The sequence below is a fragment of the Cnephaeus nilssonii genome (assembly GCF_951640355.1).
Source record: "Cnephaeus nilssonii genome assembly, chromosome: 15".
NCBI lineage: Eukaryota > Metazoa > Chordata > Mammalia > Chiroptera > Vespertilionidae > Cnephaeus > Cnephaeus nilssonii.
In genome coordinates this window covers 35,959,661-35,984,605 of record NC_137086.1, presented here as the reverse complement: position 1 = coordinate 35,984,605, position 24,945 = coordinate 35,959,661, and the positions used below count along the sequence as shown (strand labels likewise).

General features: G+C 39.2%; 1 protein-coding gene across 1 annotated transcript in view; it reads right to left on the bottom strand.

Moving 5' to 3' along the window:
* Positions 1–21,396, bottom strand: part of EHBP1 (EH domain binding protein 1) — a 415,903-nt gene extending 394,507 nt beyond the window's left edge. The window contains exon 1 of the mRNA XM_079792168.1: positions 21,372–21,396. The gene's annotated coding sequence lies outside the window, so the exon portion shown is untranslated. The remainder of the gene's footprint in view (positions 1–21,371) is intronic.
* Between the last annotated feature and the right edge of the window lie 3,549 nt (positions 21,397–24,945).

Sequence of the window (24,945 nt, the reverse complement as noted above, 5' to 3'; positions counted from 1 at the left end):
CAAAGCACAGTCTGTGCAGGCAGTCTGCAGTAAGCATTGTGAATCAGCTGATCCGTCTGAAAGGTGGCAGCAGTGTCGAGTGTCTAAATATTTATTTCAAATATAACATATCCTGTGGTCCTCCACATCCAAAGATTTTTCAGTTTAAAATACCTGCGACTGTGCCCAGCCGGTGTGGCTCAATGGTTGAGCGTCGACCTATGATGAACCAGGAGGTCGTGGTTGTTCGAGTTCAGGTCAGGGAACATGCCCGGGTTGCGGACTCAATCCCCAGTAGGGGGCATGCGGGAGGCAGCTGATCAATGATCCTCTCTCATCATTGATGTTTCTCTCTCTCCCTCTCCCTTCTTCTCTGAAATGAATAAAATATATTTAAATAAAATAAATACCTGTGACTATATAAGTCACATGGCGATTGCAATAAGAGGCCATGCAAATGGACTCAAGTGTCACAATCACTACTAAGCTAGTGTGAACCACACAGCTGGCCCTCTTAAGAACGGCATAGAGGAAGAAGAGCACTCTGCTTTGAGCAGGATTGCCACAATGATTGTGCATATTGGTAGGGATGCCCTGTGGCATGGATGGCTACAGATGGAGGTGTAGTAGACAGAATGGACGAGGTTATCTATAGTAACAAACAGCCCCAAAGTCTCGATGGCTCAACACAACAGACGTTGATTGTTTGCTCATGCTAAATGCCCAGCATGGATAGGCAGGGAGATCCCACTGCACCTCAACATGTGCTTTTACAATTACACCAGCTGGGAGAAATCTAGTGAACCACACACTGGCTCTTAAAGCCTCTGCTTGCAAGTGACATGTGTCACTTCTCTTTCCATTTTATTAGCTAAAGCAAGTTACATGTCCACACCTAATCACAAAGGAGGCAAATACATGCAATCTTACCACATATCCAGAAGGAGGAGAGAATGGAAATATTTGGAACAACTCTAATGATTACAACTAGGGGTCATTTAGAAGGACTCCAGTGCCACCTTTGTGCTCTAGGAGTTGTCAACAGAGATTAGGAAAAACAATGTCCACATTTATATGTCAGGTGATTACCCTCACAACTTGGGTGCCTTGTGTCCAGAGGTAGGTATTCTCTCTAGAAGGAAAAGCAGTAAGTTCTAACTCTTCCATGTGGGTTCACTATATTTTCACCTTTAAAGTAAAGAATTTCATAAAACACAGATACCATTACTGAGAAATAGTATAAGAGAGAGACTGATTCTCAGAGACTTCAGAAATGAAACTGACTCCAGGTAGCAGATAGACATTGCCTGAAGGGCCTACTCTTTCTGAGTATCGTCCTTCCCATCTACATTTAAGTCACTTGTTAAAACTGGCGGGAATCTGGAAGCAATTCTGTTTAACAGGAGACTCTATCCAGTACAGAGCAGGTTGGATCACAGTGGACATCTGACCAAAGCTAGGCCAGAGTCTCTTCCCTAGGAATGTGGAGTTTGGACTAAGAGAAACACTTCTAGGAAACAAGGAGTTGGACTAATTGGTCTGGGTTGTCTGTTGATTAGAGATGAACTGAGACTGTTAGTGCTCACTAACTATCCATATGCTCCTCCTGTTTTCCAGTTTCCCTTGCAGGTAGACTGGAGCTATGTGGCTGACTTCTGGCCAATGGGAACTAAATAGAAGTGATTTCAATCACTGTCGGGCTTGGCTATTGAAAACATTCCTGCTATCATTTCACTTTCTGTTTCCCCACACCAGTGACCCTGGAGGTCACATGTTCCAGATGACATTATTATAAGATGTAGAAGGGCTTCCCATCCCATAGAAAATTGTGACATGGGTGAGGAAAGAAATATTTTTTTTAAAATTTAAATATATTGGTATTGACTTAAGAGAGGAAGGGAGAGGGAGAGATAGAAACATCAATGATGAGAGAGAATCATTGATTGGCTGTCTCCTGCACGCTCCACACTGGGGACTGAGCCCACAACCTGGGCATGTGCCCTGACTGGGAATTGAACTGTGACTTCCTGGTTCATAGGTCAGACGGTCAACCACTGAGCCATGCCAGCTGGGCTTTTTTTTTTTTTTTTTTAAGAAATATTTATGGTTTAGGATTTATTCCTTGTCTCAGCATATCCTAGACTATCCTAACATAGCACCAACACAGAAGCAGCCTCACTCTGCTGAGAACTAAAGAAAAGATGATCTGCAAAGAGGAAGAAAAATGATATACATGAGCAAAGGGGAACAGAGATGAGAAAAAGAGACCCTGGGTCCTTCCAATTTCTAGTTCCAATACCTCTTAAAGGCAAATCATATGTCTATCCTTGGTTTCTATGATTCTCTTATATCCTCATTATAGTAAGTTTCTTGTTTTTAGTAAGCTGTACCAAAAAGATTTTGTCCTTTGCAATTAAAAAAAGTTATAACGAATACGGCTCCTTTCTCAGTGGTTCAGTTTATTCTTTAACTCATCATACCATGAAAACAACTACCAAGTTAATATGTATGGTTCTGACTTCATTTCCAATTCCATATAATTTCATGCCAGGAATGCCAAGATCTAGAGCAAAATCTTGTCCAGGTGGGATTCCACAATATAGTCAATCCTCAATACACAATTCCAGAATTACAGATCTCTATTTATACAAAATTTAAATAAAGGTAGATAATCTTTTCAGTTTTATTGGTTACAAATGACCAGCTGACAAGTTACTCAGCTTCTACAATTGCAGCAAAAGTCTAGAGCTATCAAGAAAGGGTTGCTTGTTCAAGAACAGCTAAGGAATTGATGGGCTCTTCAGAATCCGTGCCAACTTCCTTTCTGCAGGCGGGCTAAATAGTGGATACTTTTTATAGAAAGAAAGCCATCATCTTAGGATAAAAACTCTCTCTGCTGTGAACAAGCTGAATGCAATAACAGAAATTGCAGACAAAAGAGTTTTTGATGACAGATATTGCTGATGCCTTGTGCCTTCAAAGGCATTCCAGGAAAGGTGAAGGCATAATAATGACTAATAATAACTCATGTTTCTTCCAGGATATTACTCACTGGACCAATGGATCACTTGAGATATATGTCAGTGAGTCAGCTCATATTTTTTGGCAAAAAGATCCCAGGTCCCCAAGCTCTTTGCATCGAACTGAGTGAACCCTAAATGAATACATCCTGAGGAGAAGTAAAGGCAGTGAAGCTTTGATAGTGAAAAACAAACAAATTTTGCTCTTTCAGTTTCTCCATCTACTACCTCACCACATATATCTGAGCAAAATGAAATTATCAAGGCCAATGAAGAAAATCTCAAGCATACCCTTCAAAAGATAAAGGACCCAGATGAAGGAGAAAGGCAGAAATACCAGCAGGAAACAAGGAGAGTCTAACAACTCACCAAGCTCTGAAATGTGAACTTCTAAGTTTATGTTGCAACTTACATGATATAAGGATATAACAAAACCAGTTAAAATAATAAGGGTTACAAGTAAAAAGGAGGTTAGACTGGATGGTATAGGGGCTTTTATTTGAAATCCCATGATGAAAGGACTATGTGTACTGATGTAGCTCAAGAGCCAAATGTGGCCTTTGATGAAATTTATCCTATGATAATGACATTGATATTCATTTTCTTATATTTTAGTGCATCGTGCATTCAGAAGAGTTTAATAAAACATAGGTACAGTTTAAGAAATAATAATAACACAATATCCATGTAATCACCACCTAGCCTAGTTGAAGAATAAAATATTAAGTCTCCTCTGCTCATTTCCTTTCAATGGCCACTGTTACTACTAGTTCACACTATTGTGTTAATTATTTCCCACTTTCTTTATGGTTTTACTACCTATATTTATATACCCAAACAACCTATTTAGTTTTGAAAATTTGGTAGCTGCGTAAAGAAAGATCAAAGTTACACTACTAACTCAGGGATGAACACAACAGAATCTCTTGTTGACAACTCCCCTGAGAGTTTACAAGAGCCCTTTCTAGGGAAGTCAGCGGGCAAGGTTGTAAGCTACTCCTTAGCAAACACAGGGCTCTGCACACTCAGGACATCTGGCAAGACCGCCAGGTAAGCCAGGTACTGGAGTCAGGTAGAAGTATGGTCAGAGGGTTTGGGATGTTCCCTATTTCCTACCTTAGATGTAAGTTTAAGCAGAAAGTTTGGTGAGATGTATCCTCAGTTGATCCAGGCATTAGGGCATGGAAAGGGAGCAGAAACATAGTCAACAAATAATCATAAGAATCACAGGTAAGAATCTGGGCAAGGCTTATTTAAGTATTCTGTCCTCAGGTTGAAATAGAGAGTAAAATAACAGAGGACTTGGCTATGACAACCACCAACATGTCTGTCCCTTGAATCTCATGCTCCTCTCTGGAATAGCTGTCCTCTATGTCTATTGATAGTTGTCCTGGAATCTCCCATCGCTGACCTCATAGGGATTTCCTTTGCCTTTCCCCTGAGTTGGATCACCTGTATCCAGAACTGGAATGCATAATTTGTGGAACCCAGTGAAAATGAAAATGCAGAGTTCCTTGTTTAAAAATTATTAATAATTTCAACATGGCGATAGCAGAGCATTAAACCAAGTATGGGCCCCTTTCACGTGTGGAACCCTGTGCGACTGTGTGAGTTGATGCCCACAAAGCCAGCCATGCCTATATCCCATGTCTTCCTGTTTCCTGGTTTTACTCTCTTGTTTTAGTAGAACACATTCCCCAGTAGTCTTTTAAGAAAGGGTACATGGGAAATAAATTTTTGAGATTTTAATGTCTGAAAATGTCTGTTCTATCCTCATGCTTGAAGGTGAGCCACTTTATTGTACAACACTGTGTTCTAAATGTTGCTCCCTGGAGTTGTGCAAAAACAATAGTCCTACTTAATTAAAATCTTATTTATGGTATCAGTGTGAAGAGGTCTGAAGTTATTTGGATTCTTAATCTTTATATATGTTTTTATCCCTTTCTGGAAGTTTATATAAATTCTCTCTGCTCCAGTGTTCTGAACATTTACAATGTGCCTTTGTGAGGGTCTATTTTCGTCCATTGTGCTTAGGACGCTATAGGCCCTGCTGATCTGACAACTCACGTTCTTCAGCTCTAAGAAATTTTCTTGTGTCCATACCTGAGTAATAGTGTAACTTTGATTACATTTTCCTCTCTTTCTGGAACTCTTATTATTTGGATGATGAACCTTCTTGTACATACCTCTCACTTTCTTACTCTTTCTTCTTTGTCTACTCTTTGTTCTACTCTCTGAGAAAATCCTTTATCTTACATTCTAGCCCTTCTTTTTTATTTCATAATGTTTTTTAATTTCTAAGAGTCCTTTTTGGTTCTCTAAATGAACTTTTCCTATAGCATCCTATTTTTGTTTCACCTATGCAGTGTTGTTTACTATCTGACAATATAGGAATTCTTGTTGGTTTGTTTTTACTTCCCTAAATAGTGGCTATTGTTCCAGATGGCCTTTTTCTTGTATTTATTTGGGTCTCTACCCTTTTCCTTGGGGACTCCTCAAATATTTGGTTACCTTTGTGTTTTTTGTTTGTTTGTTTGTTTTTGCTCTTGATAAACAGCAAACTAAAAATTGATAAAGATTACTGAGCAAGTGGGCAGGGCTTGACAACTTTAAACTTTAAGGTGATCTGAGTGGGCTGTTTCTTAGGGGACCTCTGGAGTTAGTATTTTTACATTTTCTTCTTATTCTGGTCTGATTCCCAGAGAATTTTCTAATGTCCTGCCTGGTAGATGAGAGTCTGGCTGACAAACAAATGAGGACAGAGGTCTGGAGGGAGAGTCAGAACATAGGAGCTAATTCCAGCCCCCACTTTCCCCTCCAGGAAGAAGCCCTGCTCTCAACCGTGCCTGGCACCCCTCAGCCAAGGACCATCCATTTCGCTTTCCACAGAGACAAAACCTTCAGATTTCTGTCAGGATGGGGGTAGACAGTCACCTGGTGCCATGAAAAGGGACAAGGCAGCTAGGAAGCCAATTGTTTTTCAAGTAGACTTTTCTTCCTTATTTGAGACCTCTCATTTACCTCAATCCTAGCATACTGAATGCTGCCAATTCCTGAAACTTTTGAGCATCTGTGGTTTGAAGCCAGGTGGGGACTCCGCTTTCTTGGGCCTGTTAAGCCAGTTACTACTGGTCCATCTGCTTTCCAGCTTCCAAAATTTAATTGCTCTTACCAATTCTACTATTTTCCTTGTACTTGTGTGTTTATGTCTTTTGTTAAAATCTCTTTAATGTAGTTTTAGCGTGCTTCAGGAGGAAGTAAAATTAATACATGCATGCAATCCACCATGTAAACTCAGAACCTCCCACCCACCCCCACTCCCCGGCTTCCTTTAAACAGTCTTCTTTTGGAACTTGCTCTTCACTTACTCAAATGTACTGATGATGATGTTGCTCGTGCATTGGCATGGCAGTGACAGCTAACCCTAAATCCCAGGCATGGCTTCTGCTGGTGGCCTGAGGTGGAAAATATCTATTGGATTATCTGTTCAGCACTCCCTCTCCTCCAGCAGTCCTCCAGCTTAGCCATCTTAGGAGCTGTGATTTAGGAGATAGTCCTTTTTTTAAGGGAGGGGGGGTTTGAAAATGTTTTAGTATTAAAACGCAAGTTTTACTAGCAATTAAAATTTTTCATCAGGAGCCTCTTAGTGAAGTAGGAAAGGTATTGACTTTGAATCTAAAAAATGTTGCGATCTATATTCAAATGCTGTAACTTCGGGCAAGTTATTTGATCTCTTCCCCCTCAGTTTCTTCATACGTGAGTGGGGAATGAAGGTGCAGGGATGAAAAAAGACCCAGTTTAAAAGATGCCTGGCATGGGAGGGATGTCCCTTCTCCACACCCGCTTTCTCCACCTGCAAATACATTTTGGAAAACAAACAAAAAAAAGATGCATGGCATATGGTTAAGCTCTATGAATGTATATTCTCCCCCCATTTCCCTCATCTGCTAGCCAAAGCATTAAGATAGCACAGTTTGTTCTGTAAAGTAAATGTTCCCAAGAGTGTTAAAAGGAGTCGTATCAACAAAGGCAAAAATTATCTACCAGCAGCCTGGGGGAAACTTTGAGAAGGGTACTCCTTACAGATTTTTATTTGATATAAATAATGATGCCAGCTGCCAAGGTACCTGAGAAAACTGTTGTCTTCCATTCTTTTCGGACCAACCATAAGGATATCTATGCTTTGAGCTGTTTATATATTCCCCTTATGAACTGGCTTGCAGGATTTAAGATTGCAGTCTGAAACTCGATATTGTTTTCTTTTTTGAATCTCGCTGGACCTATGCTAAGGGCCTGGCTAACCCATGTTCAGACCAAGTGATCCAACCCTGGTATTACAGACAAATGATACACACTCCCTTAAAATAAATGCAGACATTAGAGTTACCTTGGGCATTTAACCATCAATTATCCCACTGTTCTACAGGTATTTAATGAGTATCTCTGCCTTTCCCTGCACCAATCTACTTTCTCCTTTGACAGTTATTTTTTCTCATACTTGGTTAGGACCCATTTATGACTCCTTTGCATAAAAACCCTCAGTGGTTTCCCACCATCTGCAGGATGAAGACAAGACTTGTCATATAAGGCCCCTGCCTGTCCTTGCAGCTCTTAAATTTGGAGTAGAGAAAATGTGAAACCTCAACATAGAGCCAAGTGTTTTATACAAGTACGATTCTTGTCCTCAGAGTCTATGTGAGAATAATCAGAGTATAAAGTATAAATAGCAAATTAAATCCTTCAATGCTTAGCCCACACTTGACCTTAGAGAGTTTGGTGCTCAGAGAGAAATATTGGCTGCTTACAGTGAAGTGTTCATTGTTTCTTTCTTTATAATCTATTCCTATCTCTTGAAAAAAAAATGAGCCTAGGAAGCTTTGGTGGAAATGTTAACTAGAAATAGAAAAGCAGGACTAAAGGAAAAGGTAATATTTTAGGTCCAAAGGTCATTATCATTGCCAGATTCATGCTGGATTCCCTGGCAGCTATGGAAGCAGGGTATACTAGTATTATTTGAATTTTGTTGACAGAAAAGAGGAAACTTACCAGTTCTTGAAAACAGGCAAAGTATTTTATATTTCTTTTAATTGCATTTTAAATTATATAATTAATGCATGTCTTTTGTAAAAAAAAAAATCTCAAATAATATAAACATCTATATACTGAAACATGTATGCTCACCTTACTGATACCCCCACTTCCGTTCTCCAGAAGAAAACTCTAACCCCTGAGACTGACCATTCTTTCCTAGAGGTTTGTTTTTATTTTTTTCAATTAGAAGTACTTACACAGCTTTCATAGAATGTGAGTTTTATTTGTTTGCTTCAAAATTTTTATCTAACTAACCATGGTATTTTGTAACTTGCATTTTCACTTTACAGTGCATTAGGAACATCATATAAATAGATCTACCACTTTAATTTTACTGTCTATAATATTCCAGTATATGGAGGTAGTATAATTGACTTAATCTCTGTTTGTTTCTGATTTTATAGTCTTATAAGTAAAGAGCATGCTTGTATTTACACTTTTGTAAATAAATCTATTTCTATAGAATAGATTTCTTGAAATGAAACCGTGGGATCACATGGTTTGTACATTTAAAATGTTGATGACTTGTCTTTAAAAAGACTGCATCAATTTATACTCTCACCAGCAGTGTTAGAGAGTGCCATTTCCCTATTCCCTTGCCAGCATTTGATATTATCAACCTTTTTCATTTTCTGGCACAAATTTCTAAATGGAATTTCTCCTGGCAAGGTCAGTATAATTTAATCCAGAAAAGAGACCAATGAGACAGCCTCGTCTCTCCTGTTCTAGGGCGGTGGTTTTCGAGCTGTGCTCTGTGGAGCCTGAGGAATTCTAATGATGGGAGTGGGAAAGCACCAAAGACAGGACCTCCACCCTCTTAACCAAGGCAACTGAGGTTTAATGTTTTACATGTTGCACTGTGGGACTAGGTTTTATTTTTAGATATGATTTTGTTGTTAAAAACAAGCTTGCAAACTATGGGTCTGAGCCTTGTTTCTCATTGAACCATTAGCAACTTAAAGAGGACCTGAAAATGTAATCCTTCAGGGCAAAAAAGAAGGGATGTTAAACAGTGACTCTCCAGCTGAGCCAAAATATTCCCATTTATACATTGTGTGTTTGTCTGCTAACGATCTTGTTCATGCTAGGCCTCACTCTGTTATGCCCAATTATAATCCTGCAACCAATCCAAAAACAGCATTTCTTCTGCGATTTGGATTAAAATTCCCCTATTTAATCACCCACCCCTCTCACAACACACACACACACACACACACACACACACACACACACACACACACACGTGTGGATCACATCCCTCTTTATTTGTGTAAACTTGATGTTGCCTGGGGCTTCCTTTCTCCTGGCCTGAGTAAAATGCCATGGCCCATGAGCCACTAAGATTTCTGTGAGTTTCTTCAAGCTGAGCTCAGGCTCTCATGGCCTCCTTTGCCTTCTACTTCTTCCGGCGCTCTCTTTGAGATCCATCATGTGAAACTTAGCTCCTTCTTTGGTAGTCACACACACAAATGATAACAATAAACTACCCCACCACACAAAGCCTTCTTGAGAAGAGTCGTATTTACTGTAAATAGCAATGCTCGGAAGGTCAGAGAAAGATGGGTTTAAGCCACAAGGATACAAATAATTTCAAAATGGCACAGTGAGCAATCACTGTGGCCTTTCATGGTCTAATGGCCTTCCAACAGTCCCTCTTTACCTTGCCAGCTCCTCTCTTCTTCTATTCTTTATCTTCACTCACTCCCCCCTGGATTGAACCAAGAACTTCACATTATTTTCCTCTATTAAGCTTTGTAGCTCGTTTCTTCCCAGCTTTTACCCCCAAACTCAGATGGCCAATCTCTTCATAGTGCTCATCTTATTAAAGGGGCTTTCCGTTTAGTGGAATCAAACCTTTTTAGGAGGCTGTTTTCTTAAAAAAAAATAGCAATAGAAATATTGCTTTTTCCTCTATACCCCTGCTATTTCTTCCTCACTGAAACATTGTCGCTGTATTGCTTTTGTCCTCTAATCATTTTATACACCTGGCCCCTGCAACTACATGCTAAGCAGCCTAAGAGCAAGAACTCTGCCTTTTTGTAGCTTTAAAATGTCCAGTCTTTGGTATATGCCTCACAAATGCATAATCAATAAAGTAACCACTGATTATACAATTAAAAGAAGAGTAAACAATAAGTGAATATGAGACCCTTGGATGTTTTGTAAGATGTTAAAGGTATCTCCTTGTAAAGATCATAAAATTAGTAATCTTTAGGAAGTTCATAAAACATTCAGACATATTTTCAAGTTGAATTTATTTTTTAGGAGATCCATAATGTAAGATTATCCTACTCAAAATATTCACTACTTCACATTTCTTTTTTATGTTGGCCTTTATTCTTCTAAAATGTCTTTTCTACTTCTCCCATCAACAGATATTATTTTTGTTTATTCCCACCCCACCTGGCCAGATAGGAAGGAAGCAGAGTTGATTATCTATATCAGTACAATATCTCATCTTGCAGGGATCTTAAGAATAAAGAATACTATATAAAGTAGCATGCTATGTAAACCAAGGCTTAAAACATTCTTTAGCAAACCATCATAAAATATCACTTGAAATTCCTACAGGATCTTCTGCCTGCTATGTTTAATTCCTAAATCTCATGTTATTAAAAGAAGTATGTTTACTCTTTTATCTACACTCATATTTTACAATTTTTTTTCATCAAAACTGGCTTAGTTTGGTGTGAGAAAGCGGGAGCATATGACAAGTTAGAATTTCTGATATTTGACCCTTTGCAATAAATTAATGTCCAAGAATAACCCAAAGTTCAGAAACCAGGCCCAATTTAATTGTGGAAAATATATAGACTGTTCTATTCTGCTCATCTGTATGACAGAATTTTTCCCAAAATATTCAAGTGAAAAAAGTTTCTCCCAACTATTTGCTGCTTATAAGAGACTCATTTCAGATTTAAGGACACATATAGGCTCAAAGTGAAGAGATAGAAGATGGAAAAGGCTATTCCGTGAAAGTGAAAACCAAAAGAAAGAAGAATTAGCTATACTTATGGCAGACAAAATAATTTAAGCCAAAACGGTAACGAGAAAAAGAAGGTCATTATATCATGGTAAAGGGGTTAATTCATCAAGGAGATATAACAACCATACATATATATGCACCAACACTGGAGTACCTAAATATATTAAACAAATACACATCTGAAGAGAGAAATAGACAACAATACAATAATGGTAAGGGACTTTAATACCCCACTTGCAGCATTCAAATAGAAAATCAACAAGAAAATGTTGGACTTTAACCATATATCAAACCACATGAACCTCACAAATATTTGTAGAATAATTCATCCAATAAGAGCAGAAAATACATTCTTCTCAAGAGCACATGGAACATTCTTCAAGGTAGATCATGTGATAAACCACAAAACAAGTCTTAGCAAATTTAGGAAGATTGAAATCCTACCAAATCTCCTTTCTGACCACAATGGTATGAAACTAGAAATCAACAATAGGAGGAAAGCTGGAAAATTTACGAGCATGTTGGGACTAAACAACACATTCCTGAACAACTGTTGGGACAAAAAAGAAATTTTTTTTTTTTCAAAAAAGAAATTTTTTTTTTAAAAAATCTGTAAAATAAATTAAAAAACCCATCCTATTCACAATAGCCTCAAAACAAATAAAATATTTAGGAATAAATTTAACCAAGAAAGTGAAAAATCTGTACAGTGAAAATTATAAGACTTTGATGAAAAATATTAAAGAAGATGCACATGGAAAGACATTTCATGTGCATGGATCCAAACAATTAATATCATGAAAATGCCCATATTACCCAAAGCCAGCTATAAAGTTAGTGCAATCCCTATAAAAATTCCAATGGTATTTTTCACAGAACTAAAAACAAACACATGTGTGGAACCACAAAGATTCCAAATAGCCAAAGCAACCATAAGAAAAAACAAAGCCAGAGAGGCATCACACTTCCTGATTTCAAACTATACTATAGCAGCTATATATTATTTACTATCATAGCAATAGTAATTAAAACAGAATGGTACTGGAGTAAAATTAGACATATAGACCAATAGAACAGAAATGAGAACCTGAAAAATAAACCCCACATAAATGGTCAACTAATATTTGAAAAGAGAGCCAAGAATACTCAATGGGGAAAGAATAATCTCTTCAACAAATGGTGCTGTGAAAACCATAAAACTGCATGAGGAAAATGAAAGTGGATCCCTAGCTTATACCACTCACAAAAATTAACTGAATGGATTAAAGATTTAAACACGAGACCTAATACCATAAAACTCATATAAGAAAACACAGGGGGAAAGCTTCTTGACATTGGTCTTGGCAGTGATTTTTTGTATATGACACCAAAAATACAAGCAACAGAAGCAAAAATTAGTAAGTAGTACTTCATTGAACTAAAAGGCTTCTCTATAGCAAAAGAAAGAATCAACAAAATTAAAAAGCAACCTATAGAATATAAGAAAATATTTATAAACCATATATTGGATAAGGAGTAATATCCAAAACATAGAAAGAACTCATACAACTCACTAACAACAACAACCAACACCCCCACACAAACAAACTGATTTTAAAATGGGCAGAGGAATTTAATAGATGTTTTTCCAAAGAAAATATCTAGATGGCCAACAGGTACATGAAAGAATGCTGAACATCAATAATAATCAGGGAAATGCAAATCAAAACCACAATGAGATATCACCTCAGACCTATAAGAATGGCTATAATTAAGAAGACAAAAGATAACAAGAGTGTGGAGAAAAGGGAATTTTTGTGCACTGTTGGTGGGAATATAAATTGGTGCAGCCACTATGGAAAACAACATGGAGGGTCCTCAAAAAAATAATAAATAGAACTACTGTATAATCCAGTAATCCTACAACTGGGTATATATCCAAGAGAAATGAAAACAGTATATTGAAAAGATGTCTGCACCCCCAGGTTTATTGCAGCATTATCTCAACAGCCAAGATATGGTAGCAACCTATGTGTCTGCCAGTGAATGAATAGATAAAGAAGATGTGAGATACACACACATGAATATTATCCTATATAATAAAGAGCTAATATGCTAATTAGACCGAACAGCAGAACAACCGTCCGGACGACCTTCCAGACGAAGCTGGGGCTGCGAGGGCCGAGGCAGCCGGGGCTGCGAGGGCTGAGCCCCTTGCAAGAATTTTATGCATCAGGCCTATAGTTTAACTATAAGAAAGAAGGAAACCCTGCTTTGCAACAACATGGACCTTAAGAACATTATGTTAAGTGAGATAAGTCAGTCAAAGACAAATACTGTATGATCTCACTTCTGGAGACCTAATGTACAGCATAGTGATTATAGTCAACAATACTGTATTATAAAATTTGAAGTTGCTAAGAGACTAGACTGAATTATTCTGACCACAAAAAAAGAAATGAGAGAGTGTGGAATATATATATATATATATATATATATATATATATATATATATACACACATATACATATATACACACACACACACACACACTGAGTTGCCATATTATTATGATCTCTGAATGCATAATAATCTGGCTACTCAGTGTATATATCCTATATAATAAAAGGCTAATATGCAAATTGTCCCCTCAACCAGGAGTTCGACCAGCAGGCAGGCCAGCCAACTGCCCATGTTCCCTCCCCTTGGCCAGGCTGGCCAGACCCCACCCATGCACAAATTCATGCATCGGGCCTCTAATATACACACACACACACACACACACACATATATATATATATATATATATACATATATACACACACACACACACACATATATACATATACATATACACACACACACACACACACACACACACACACACACTGAGTGGCCAGATTATTATGCGTTCAGGGATCATAATAATCTGGCCACTCAGTGTGTGTGTGTGTGTGTGTGTGTGTGTGTGTGTATTAAATCATGCACGTGTAGAGTCCCCTAGGCCTAACCTGCCATCCTGGTGCCGGAGCGGACAGGCACCCAGCTCCCCTGCTTTTGATGGTCTGCGCGGCGGGACGTGGGCTCGCTATCCCAGAGGCCCCTTCTGTGCCGCAGCACAGCCATGGCGCAGACACTGAGCTCGCGCCGCCACTGGCGACGCGAGCTCAGCGTCCTGCCGGCCCAATCGGCCACCCCAGCCACCCCGAGTCCTGCCCCCCCACGCCTCCTGGCCAATCGTGGGCATAGCGAAGGTACGGTCAATTTGCATATTTGTCTATTATTAGGTAGGAGGATATATATGTGGCTGTGCTGCGGCACAGAAGGGGCCTCTGGGGCAGCGAACCCACGTCCCGCCGCGGACCATCAAAAGCGGAGGAGCTGGGTGCCTGTCCACTCTGGCACCAGGCCTTTCGCTCCCCTGCGATCGAAAGCAAAAGCGTGGGAGCTGGGTGCCTATCTGCTCAGGCACCAGGCCTTTCAGAAGCCTTCGCTGCGCCGGAGGCTTCTGAAAGGCCTGGTGCACCAGCGATCGAAAGCGAAAGCGTGGGAGCTGGGTGCCTGTCCGCTCAGGCACCAGGCCTTTCAGAAGCCTCCGGTGCGGCGAAGGCTTCTGAAAGGCCTGGTGCACCAGTGGACAGGCACCCAGCTCCCCTGTGATCGAAAGCAAAAGTGGGGGAGCTGGGTGCCTGTCCGCTCAGGCCTGGTGCACCAGCGGACAGGCACCCAGCTCCCCGGTGATCGAAAGCGAAAGCGTGTAGGGGACCCTACACGTGCATGATTTAATCATGCACTGGGCCTCTAGTATGTATATATATATATATATATATATATATATATATATATATTACACTTTAACACAATGTTACACATCAATTACATCTCAATTTTTAAAACAAAGAAAAAAGTTTCTACAATTTGGCAAACTTATTTGGTATCATGTAAATAACACAGAAAATGATCATAACCAGACATTTCACTGCTAAAATATTATCTTAGTCTCTACTAAGGCTAGTGAAAAGGTTGACCTGCTTACTTGTTGACATTAAGTTCTTATCTGCTATCATTCCAGTTGACTAACTATGACAGTTATAGTAGAAAAAAAAGTTTTATAAACAAAACCACAACATACAAAAGGGAAAAAAGGCATGTTCATCATAAGATTTATGACTAAAATGAGTTATCACTTTATAAATGTGATAAAGAGAAAAGGAGGTGCAAAGCAGAATGATTTTAAATATGGCTTAAGAGTTGGCCACACAATTTGAATTACTCTGACACATTTAACTGATGTTCCAAGACCATCACTGCTCTATAGTGAGATGGAAAAGCAGAGCTTTCAAAGCAGCAGTGTCTGCGACTACGGCCTTCTGCAGATAGTATTTGCCAGGTCACTTTTTTTTAAAGTATATTTTATTGTTTTTTTACAGAGAGGAAGGGAGAGGGAGAGAGAGTTAGAAACATCAATGAGAGAGAAACATCAATCAGCTGCCTCCTGCACACCCCCTACTGGGAATGTGCCCGCAACCAAGGTACATGCCCTTGACCGGAATCGAACCGGGGACCCTTGAGTCCACAGGCCGACGCTCTATCCACCGAGCCAAACCGGTTAGGGCTGCCAGGTCACTTTTATCCACAGAAGAAGCAGGTAGGTATCGGTATTATGTGAAACACTGCTATGTTGGTGAGGGAATTTCCCCTCAAAACCTTTCTCCTCCTCTCATCCGAAATCTCACTAATGTCTTAAATTTCATTATCAAAGGTTAATTCCTTTAGGGAGATAATATTGTTTAGTGCCAACTTTTATCAAAACAGATAAAATCAATTGCAAGATATACTATTTTATGTATTACTAAGAATCAAAAAACAATGCCAATTATAATAAGATACCATCAATTGTAAGAGGTATCACAATTTCAGATATACTAAAATATGAAAAACCTATGTCTTAAACTCTATGGAATTAAGTAATTAAGAGCATTGGTCTTGAAATCAAACATATCTGGATGGACATCCTGATTCTACCATTTGAAAAACTGGTTGCCTTGGGGAAGACAGTTAACTTTTCTGAACCTCTACCTTCTCCTCTGTGAAATTAAAATACTAATATATACCTACCTAATTATTTTAGCCAATAATTACCTAAAATGAGGCATAAAAATATGCTTAGTGCAGGGCCCAGCCCTGAGTTGGGGCTCCAAAATGAAAACTATTTTTGCTGATAAGAAATTATTAGCTAGCCCTGGCTGGTTTGGCTCAGTGGATAGAGCGTTGGCCTGTGGACTGAAGGGTCCCCCGTTCGATTCTGGTCGGGGACATATGCCCAGATTGCAGGCTTGATCCCCATTAGGTAGTATTTGAGAGGCGAGTGATCAATGATTCTCTCTCATCCTTGATCTTTCTATTCCTCTCCCTTCTTCTCTGAAATCAATAAAAATATATTTTTTTAAAAAAATTATTAGCTAAAAGTAATTTACCTTTGGGGAGAGTAGCATATTAACTACTCATGGCTCCTTATTTCAACAAGTTTGTGAAAGTTTAAATAAAACAGATCTCCATAGATTGAGATATTTGAAAAAAAATTGTTTGTGGGGGAGGAGATAAGGCCACAACTGGGAAACTGCCTAGAGGTGGGGGAGCTGGATCTAAGAGAGGAGGTCAGAGGATGCCAAATCCAAACGTTATTGTGTCTTCAAACTTTTGCTCAGAATCGCTCCTGCTTTCAATTTTATTGAAACATCAAGAATACACTCATACCACCCTCACTGATTTGGCTCAGTGGATAGAGCGCCAGACTGTGGATCAAAGGGTCCCGGGTAGATTCCGGTCAAGGGCACATACCTTGGTTGCAGGCTCCTCCCCAGCCCAGGCCCTGGTCTGTACTTGTGCAGGAGGCAACCAATCAATGTGTTTTTCTCACATCAATGTTTCTCTCTGTCTTTCCCTCTCTCTTCCACTCTCTCTAAAAATCAATGGGAAAATATCCTCGGGTGAGGATTTAAAAAAAGAAAGAAAGACAGAATACATTCATACCCTTGAAAATAATATGTTAAGTGAAAGAAGCCAGTCACAAAGACCAGATATTGTATGATTCCATTTATATGAAGTTTCCAGACAAAGCAAGTCCATGGACACAGACAGTACATTAGTGGTTTCCAGTGGCTCAGGGGCTTGATCCCTGGGTGGCGGCAGCCAATCAATGATTCTCTCTCATCATTGATGTTTCTATCTCTCTCTTCCTCTTCCTTCCTCTCTGAAATCAATAAAAATATTTTTAAAAAAGAAAAGAAGAATATATTTATGTCCTGCTGTACTGATGTCTAAAACTACATTTTTTTAAATTTCACTTTCCTTTTTAAAACAATAAAAACAACTGAACGCACATAGAAAAATAAATGTATCAACTACTTTAAATTATACCTAAGTTGATACAACTTACAAAGTTCAGTTAAGGTTTTCATTTTCTACATGTAAAATAGCCAATATTAAACATAGTCTCCAATTTTGTGAACTTGAGAAGATTTGGTCACTGGGATAATGATTTGGCCTCTGTCATGAGCTGGCATGCACTGTGCAGTAGGGAGGCAAAGGAGCTCCTTATGCCCAGGGGTGATATTCAAAATATTTTAAAACTGGATGGAATCAGGCTCTAACCAATCAGAATGAATGCCAGCTGGAGGCTGCTTAGCTGCTGGAATTTGGAGGAGTCTGGGGTCCAGGAGGAGGGGCCAGGGAAGTTAAATGGGGAAGAATTAGGAAAAGAGGGCACTTGGAAGCTCAAGCAGGGATGTTAATAAGTGATACAGAAGATTTTAATATTTCAGTAACTGGCTAGAGCTGTTCCAGGGCATATCTGTCTACATTATCTCTGGTGTGCCTTCAGAGTGTCACCTGACTCTGAACATGGCCTGGAAAATCTTAGACCTTTAGCGATAATCTATTCTACTCCTGACATTCTACAGATGAGAAAACCGAGGTTGAGAAAAGGGTGGGCTTGTCCACGATACATGAATAGTAAGAGTCAAAACAAGGATCCACATCTCTAAATCTCAATCCAGGTCAAATGAAGTAGGGAAAATGGGTAAAACATCCTTACAACAAATTAATTTGCCCAGTCAATATTTTTTAACCATTTCAAAATCAGACTTGCAATTTATTTTTAGTTGTGTACATATGTATTCTTCACAGGAGTAAAAGAACTTGGACATGGAAAACAAGGGGGCAGTAGGTCCAGATTTCTGGATAATTATTTTTTAAATTATGTTAATGGAAAATACCATGGCACACATACATGTAGCCTGTCTCAACAGAACCCATGCATCATTGCCAAAACAAATTTGAAGGGAATAAATCAAAGGCCTTTAAAGCTTTAAAATGCCATCACAGCCCTAACCGGTTTGGCTCGGTGGATAGAGCGTCTGCCTGCGGACTGAAGGATCCCAGGTTCGATTCCAGTCAAGGGCATGTACCTTGGTTGCGGGCACATCCCCAGTGGAGCGTGTGCAGGAGGCAGCTGATCCATGTTTCTAACTCTCTAGCCCTCTCCCTTCCTCTCTGTAAGAATCAAAAAAACATATATTTTTTAAAAAAAATAAAATGCCATCACATAATCTCATTTGGTAACATTTGTCTTCCTAGTTGCCTGACAGAAAAGACCAAAAGAGAAATAAGGAAGGATAGACAAAAATGATTCTATTTATCATAACTTTTGTTTAGAGAATTGCCAATAGAATGATGCAGAATGGCTTTTTTGGGTGCTTGCTTTTTTGGGTGCTTGGGTTTTTGTGTGTGTTGAGGAAGAGAAGAATATATACACTCATTCATGTTTTAATAATGACTACTGATATTTGAATGGCCCTTTTCAGTTCTAAAAATGCTTTCCTAAACACGTAGAAGATTACTGACATGGGAAATATTTTTCAATATATTGCAATCTACAAAGTGTATGCTCAGTTAAAATGCTATTTTTGTTTAAAAGAAAGTGTACTCTGTGTGTGTGTGTGTGTGCATACATATTAAAAAATTGAAGCCATATTGAAATACTACATCTTGTCCTTGGTTGGTAAAATTCTGAATACGTTTTTGTTTTCCTTTATCTTTTTTTCTTTTTAATCCTCACCTGAGGATATGTTTTTATTGATTTGTTGTTTTTAGAGAGAGAAAGGAAGAGAGAGAGAGAGAGGAATATTGATGTGAGAGAGAGAAACATGGATCAGTTGCCTCCCGTATGCACCCCAACTAGGGATTGAACCTCAACCTGGGTATGTGCCCTGACTGGGAATTGAACCCACCACCTTTTGGTGCATGGGTCGACGCTCCAATCAACTGAACCACCCAGCCAGGGCATCCTTTGTCTTTTTTTGTTCTCCAAGTTTCTTGCATTGAACATGCATTACTTTTGTAATTAAGAAAAAAAATCTACGTTTTATATCCATTGAGGCTTATAGCTATCATGTGACGCATCGTGCCGCATTTTATAGAAAAGGGTATTGAGGCTCAGAAGAACTGAGTGACTTACTACTTGATAGACAGCCATAGAGCTTGGGTTTTCTCTTGGCCATCTGATTCTAATTCTTATGCTTTCCTCTACATAGGACGCTCAGTTCTTAGAGCTGGCTTACGTGCTGACTCACTGCAGCAGATATCTGTATGCTATCCTGCAGCAGAGCACCGCCCACTCATTTGTACCTGCCAGTCATTCTGTAGAATCAATTTTCCAATTAAAATTGGTAGCTGTTTTGAAAGTGGCACCAAAGGCTTGAAGCAATTAAGCTCCCACAACAAATCCCTGCAGCTTTATTCATTTGAGTAACCATTATTGCAAAGCTGTACACTGCGCACTGATCTCAAATGTTAAACGCTTCCCAGAGTCTCTCCTGGACTTGGTCATCTTCCTCCATATCCAATTTCCACTCTTATCAGTTTTTCAAGGTATGAATTTTTGTGACCTTTTTCTTAAAAGCTACTTATTGCTTCCTAATAGATCCTGTTCCATTGTAAAACACACAAAACAAACAAACAAACAAACAAACAAACAAACAAACAAACAAACAAAAAAGACAATTGTGGGGAGGTAGAGCTATGGAGCCTAATGTGACCACAAGCTCTGCTGGGAACTCTGAAAACCTAGCCTATTACCCCATTACCTCACAGATGAGCTGGGAAGGCTGCTGCTGTTGAGTTTCTGAGCATGGAAGGAGTTCTCAGTCAATTGAAAGTCTCTGCCTTAGGATTTTCTGAGTACTGTTTTGCTCTTAGACTTCTCACACAAATTTTGCAGCATCGAATACATGGTCTGGACATTGTTACGTTGGAAACATTTGGAGTGAAAGCTCTATAACAATTTTGTGAGGTACATAGGGAAGCTCTGGGTTAAGCCAAAATCTGAACTTTGTGTACTTTTGTCAGATGAAACTCTACCTTCATCCTTCAGAGCCAAGCTATATTATTCTGAGCCCAATGATGACAGTTTCCAGGTGTTTATTTCTTTATTCTGCTTTTAAAAAAGAAAGTATGTCTTCAGTTGAGGATACTGATATTTATAAGTAATGTGACCCAGATATGCCTGGGCCTCCCAGCCCTGTCCTGAGTTCACAGACACCATGAAGTAGGACTCAGCAGTTCTACACTTCTGAACAAGATCAAATTCAACTCCCAGAAGACACTAACAAGAAACATGGGTTTTATTGTAGATTTCATGGATTGGAGCATTAAAGGATTATATTAAGCACCACATGGCACACTTTAATATGAACTCCCATTAAACAACTTGGGTCTCCCCAGAAAGTTCCCCTCAGCTACTTCTTCACCCTTGAATCTTATCCACATATAGGTTCTAAGTTTCCCTGGGTTCTGGGTCTCACTGCATTGTCCCTTAGCTCTGCCCTCCTTCTACAAAATAATTTTTTTTTTTGTCTAATGCAAAACTAGTTAGTTAACTCTCTTAACGTTGCATCCTCATATGTATCACTCTGTTCAGCAAATGAAGAATTTCCTGTGAAATCAGTTGGGTATTATAAATTGCAAGTCATTTTTCTTTGTCACAAATAATTTTCTCTTTGTCACCATAGTGTTGGCCATCATTAATAATTAGAGAAATTCAAATAAAAATCACAATGTGGTATTACCTCACACATGTAAGAATGACTATCATCAAAAAGGTGATGGATGTTAACTAATTTTATTGTGGTAATCATTTTGCAATATATACACATAAATCAAATCAGTATGTTGTACACTTTAAACTTATGCAATGTTATATGTCAATTATGTTGAAATAAAACTAAAAAAGAAAAAACACAATCGTGTTGGCTTACCATGTAAACTTCTTCTGAAACTGTAGGTCCAAATTTCAAGATGCTTTTCTTCAGGAGTAGTTCAGCAAAAGCCTGAGTCTTTCTTTAGCAGAGCCATTCGGTGGGGATGCAAAGAAGAAGGGCCTGAGGTGGAAGGAACCTAAGGAATTTAAAGTGAAGAAAAGTGAAACTAAAACTTACATAATTTACTGTTATTTTTTTTTAAAAAATATGTTATTTCATTGCATCTTCACCACCACATTTTACAGATGGGAAAACTGGGGGCCTAGAGAATTGAAAATAAATTTGAAAAGTCTCATTCCTACTAAGAAGCATAGCCGGGATTCTAAGCTAAGTCCATTGACTCCGCAGTCTGATGTCTTTCCTTCTACTCCATCACCTTCCATGAGTTTGGGGTTTCCAATATTCAGAGAGCTACCTCCTGTGTCATCCCTTTAAGCTCTTTGGCAGCTCAGAATTGGATCACAGAAAGCCATTCTTTTCTTACACCAAACTGGCTCAACGACAGCTGGACTTAGCATCTCCTGGCTCAGTCTCTCCCTGTCCCATTGCAAATCCTATCCAAGCAGCCACATGAATCTCTGACATCCCATTGAAAGATCAAAATATTGGTACTATTGGGGAAGGGATGGTGGATGAGTTTGAGTGCTGTAGTAGAAAGTACCCTGGACCAAGATTCAGGCTACACAGACTAACACAGAATATATCAGTGTGCACCTCTCAATCTCTTTGGAAATAAATTTTTGCACAAAGTGCATTGAAATAGAAAATACAAGAGAATTTATATTTGTGGACTGGTTTCACAATGCCTCTCAAACATTACTACAGTAAACCTTTTTATTTTATATCCGAATGGTTTAGCAACTTAACACGAACAGATTCAGTCTTGTATAAAGCAGGACAGAACATATTTTAATTCTCTCTGTCATCTCCAAGAAGCATTATTTTTATACATACAGTGCAGGCTGTATGTGGACCTACTTCAGTGGCCTATTCAGTGGCTGAAGTGTCATTGCTCAAGTGACTTCATTTCTTTCTACCCTAATTTCTTTGACTAAAATAGGAGGAAGTTAGGCTGGATACGTTTCCTTCCAGCCATGTGGTTTATAGAGCGGTGAATATCTGCAAAGAACCACGTACCTCATGGAAAACACTATTCCATCTTGTGAAGAATCCCAAATTCAACATATTTACCAGCAATCATAGCTCCCATAAAGTTACCCCAAATTACAGGTGGAAAGGGGACAGAAGGTAAGGGGAGCTGGGTGAAGGGTGAAAGTAAGACTGAGGGAAATGTAATTGTAATTGTGGGTTAACATGACTTTGCAAAGTTTTTTAGTGTGTGTGTGTGTGTGTGTGTGTGTGTGTGTGTGTCCCACCTATTCTAGTGGTTTATCTCCAAGTTATATTTATTACATTTTACATTACACTAACATTATACTACACTAAAGAGTAAACCGTAAAAAACTCCTGCTTTTGGTTTTTAGGAAAATCACATTAGAGAGAGCTTTAGCTGCTTGCCTACATATATGTGGGGAGAGATTTTTCAATAATTAGCTGTTTGGTTTTTAACCTTTTGCACTCGGATGTCGAGTGTGACTCGACACGGTTAGCATTAGAATAAAGGAATCGAGAAAAAAGCAAGCAAGTGCAAAGGGTTAAACCTCTTCAGATATCTACAAAAACTCCCCATGATATAGCAGTTCACTGAAAATTAAAGGTGCCATTTCCTGGTTAATTTTGTTCAGTTACACATGGGTTTGTTCCTGGACTAGTACAGAAAACATATCGATTAGATCAAAGGCAATCGCAAACAGCTTTTGAATATTGTCACTGACAGAATGTAGACCTACATTTTGAAGACACTTTTCAGACTGTGACCTCTGCAGCATTTAACACCACTGCTCACTCGCCCCTCCTTGAACCGCTCTCTTCTCTTGGCTTCTATGACACCACCTTCTCTGTTTTCCTTCTCTTGGTCCTCCAATCCTTTTTATACGAGTAGCCCACTCACTCTCTCCAGGAGCCGTCATTCATTCCACGCTCAAGACACTGGTCACCACCTCTTCCCTGATGAGTCCCACAACTACATCTCTAGCCCAGACTATGTCCTAACCTACAGGCCCAAACGGCCACTGCTTACCTAACATCGACACATCGATGGCCCACAGGGATCTCTGACTCAGCATGTCCAAAATGAACCTCATCACCTTCCCTCCAAAGTTGACCCTCTCCCCTGAGTTCCCTATCTCCATGAATGACTCCACTATCCACTCAGTCGCCTGAGCCAGAAGACTGAACAGCATCCTTGAACCTCTCTCTTGCATACCCAACACCCATTCCATGAATCATCAAATAACTAGAATCTAAACCCGCATTATCTCTGGAATCTGGCCACACCCTTCCATCTGCTCTCTGCTCACTTAACCCAAGGGAGCTCTCACTTGGAACACTCCAACAGTCTTCTCCTCTGGTTCTCCTCTCTGCTCCTCTTCATTCCATTCTCCACCCTACAGCCAAAGTGAGCTTTTAAAAACAGAAATGTGATGGTTTTGCCCATGGCTCTTAAATTAAAGTGCATACTCCTTTAGATAGCTCCCAAGGCTCCTCTAATTTGCACTCTACACTCCAGACTTAGTACTTTTTTTTTCCAGTTCTTCAGGAGATCCGTGGTCTCTCCCACCCACAGGCTTTTACATATATTGGTCTCGTTTCCTGAACACTCCTACTTTCCTAACACTCAGAAGTCTTTCTTGACCCCCTTCCCCCACCACACACAACTAGTTATCACAATGCATGGTAATTACCCATTTAACTATCTTTCCACTAGACCACACAGTCTATGAGGGCAGGTACCATGCCTATATTATATCCTAGCACTTAGCACAGTGCCTAGTACATAGGAAAAGTTCAATAAATATTTGTAGTATAAATAAGAAAATAAAGGTGTCACTGCTCTGAACTAGCAGCAATATCAGTGTTCTAAACCTACTTTAATTACATGCAGTGTATGCTAACTACTGAATAAAGAAAAAGTATTCTAGTTCTGTTTATTTAAAAAAAAACATTTTTTAAGCACTGAAACCCTTTCTTCTCTTCAAGTGAATATGAGTTAGAGCCCAATTTATATAAAATGGACAAAAACAGAGCTGCTCATATTAGAACTGGGGTGAGGATACTCATTTATTCATCCCTCTTGATCCTGAGGGATTTCCAAGGAACCCATGAGCACGTTCAGAACTTAGTTTGAAAACCATTGATCCAACCAATCCTACTGCAAATAGGGCAGAAACATTCCTATCACCTGAGCCTTGTTTTTAAAATCGTCTAAGAAGTGCCCAGTAATAGGAGAAGGTGCTTCTCTAGAGAAATAAGGAATCTAACATGAGACTACCAAGTAACTCTAGTTCAGCTTTCCTGACGATGCTTTTCGAACCTGCAATGAAAGAGTAAAATACTCTTTCAAAGATTTAGAGGCTCAAAGTACTTCAGGGAACAGATTGAACACATTTTACCATGAACCTTGACATCTGAGGGGCGGTTCAGAGCGAGTTAAAGCATAAGAGGATTTGCC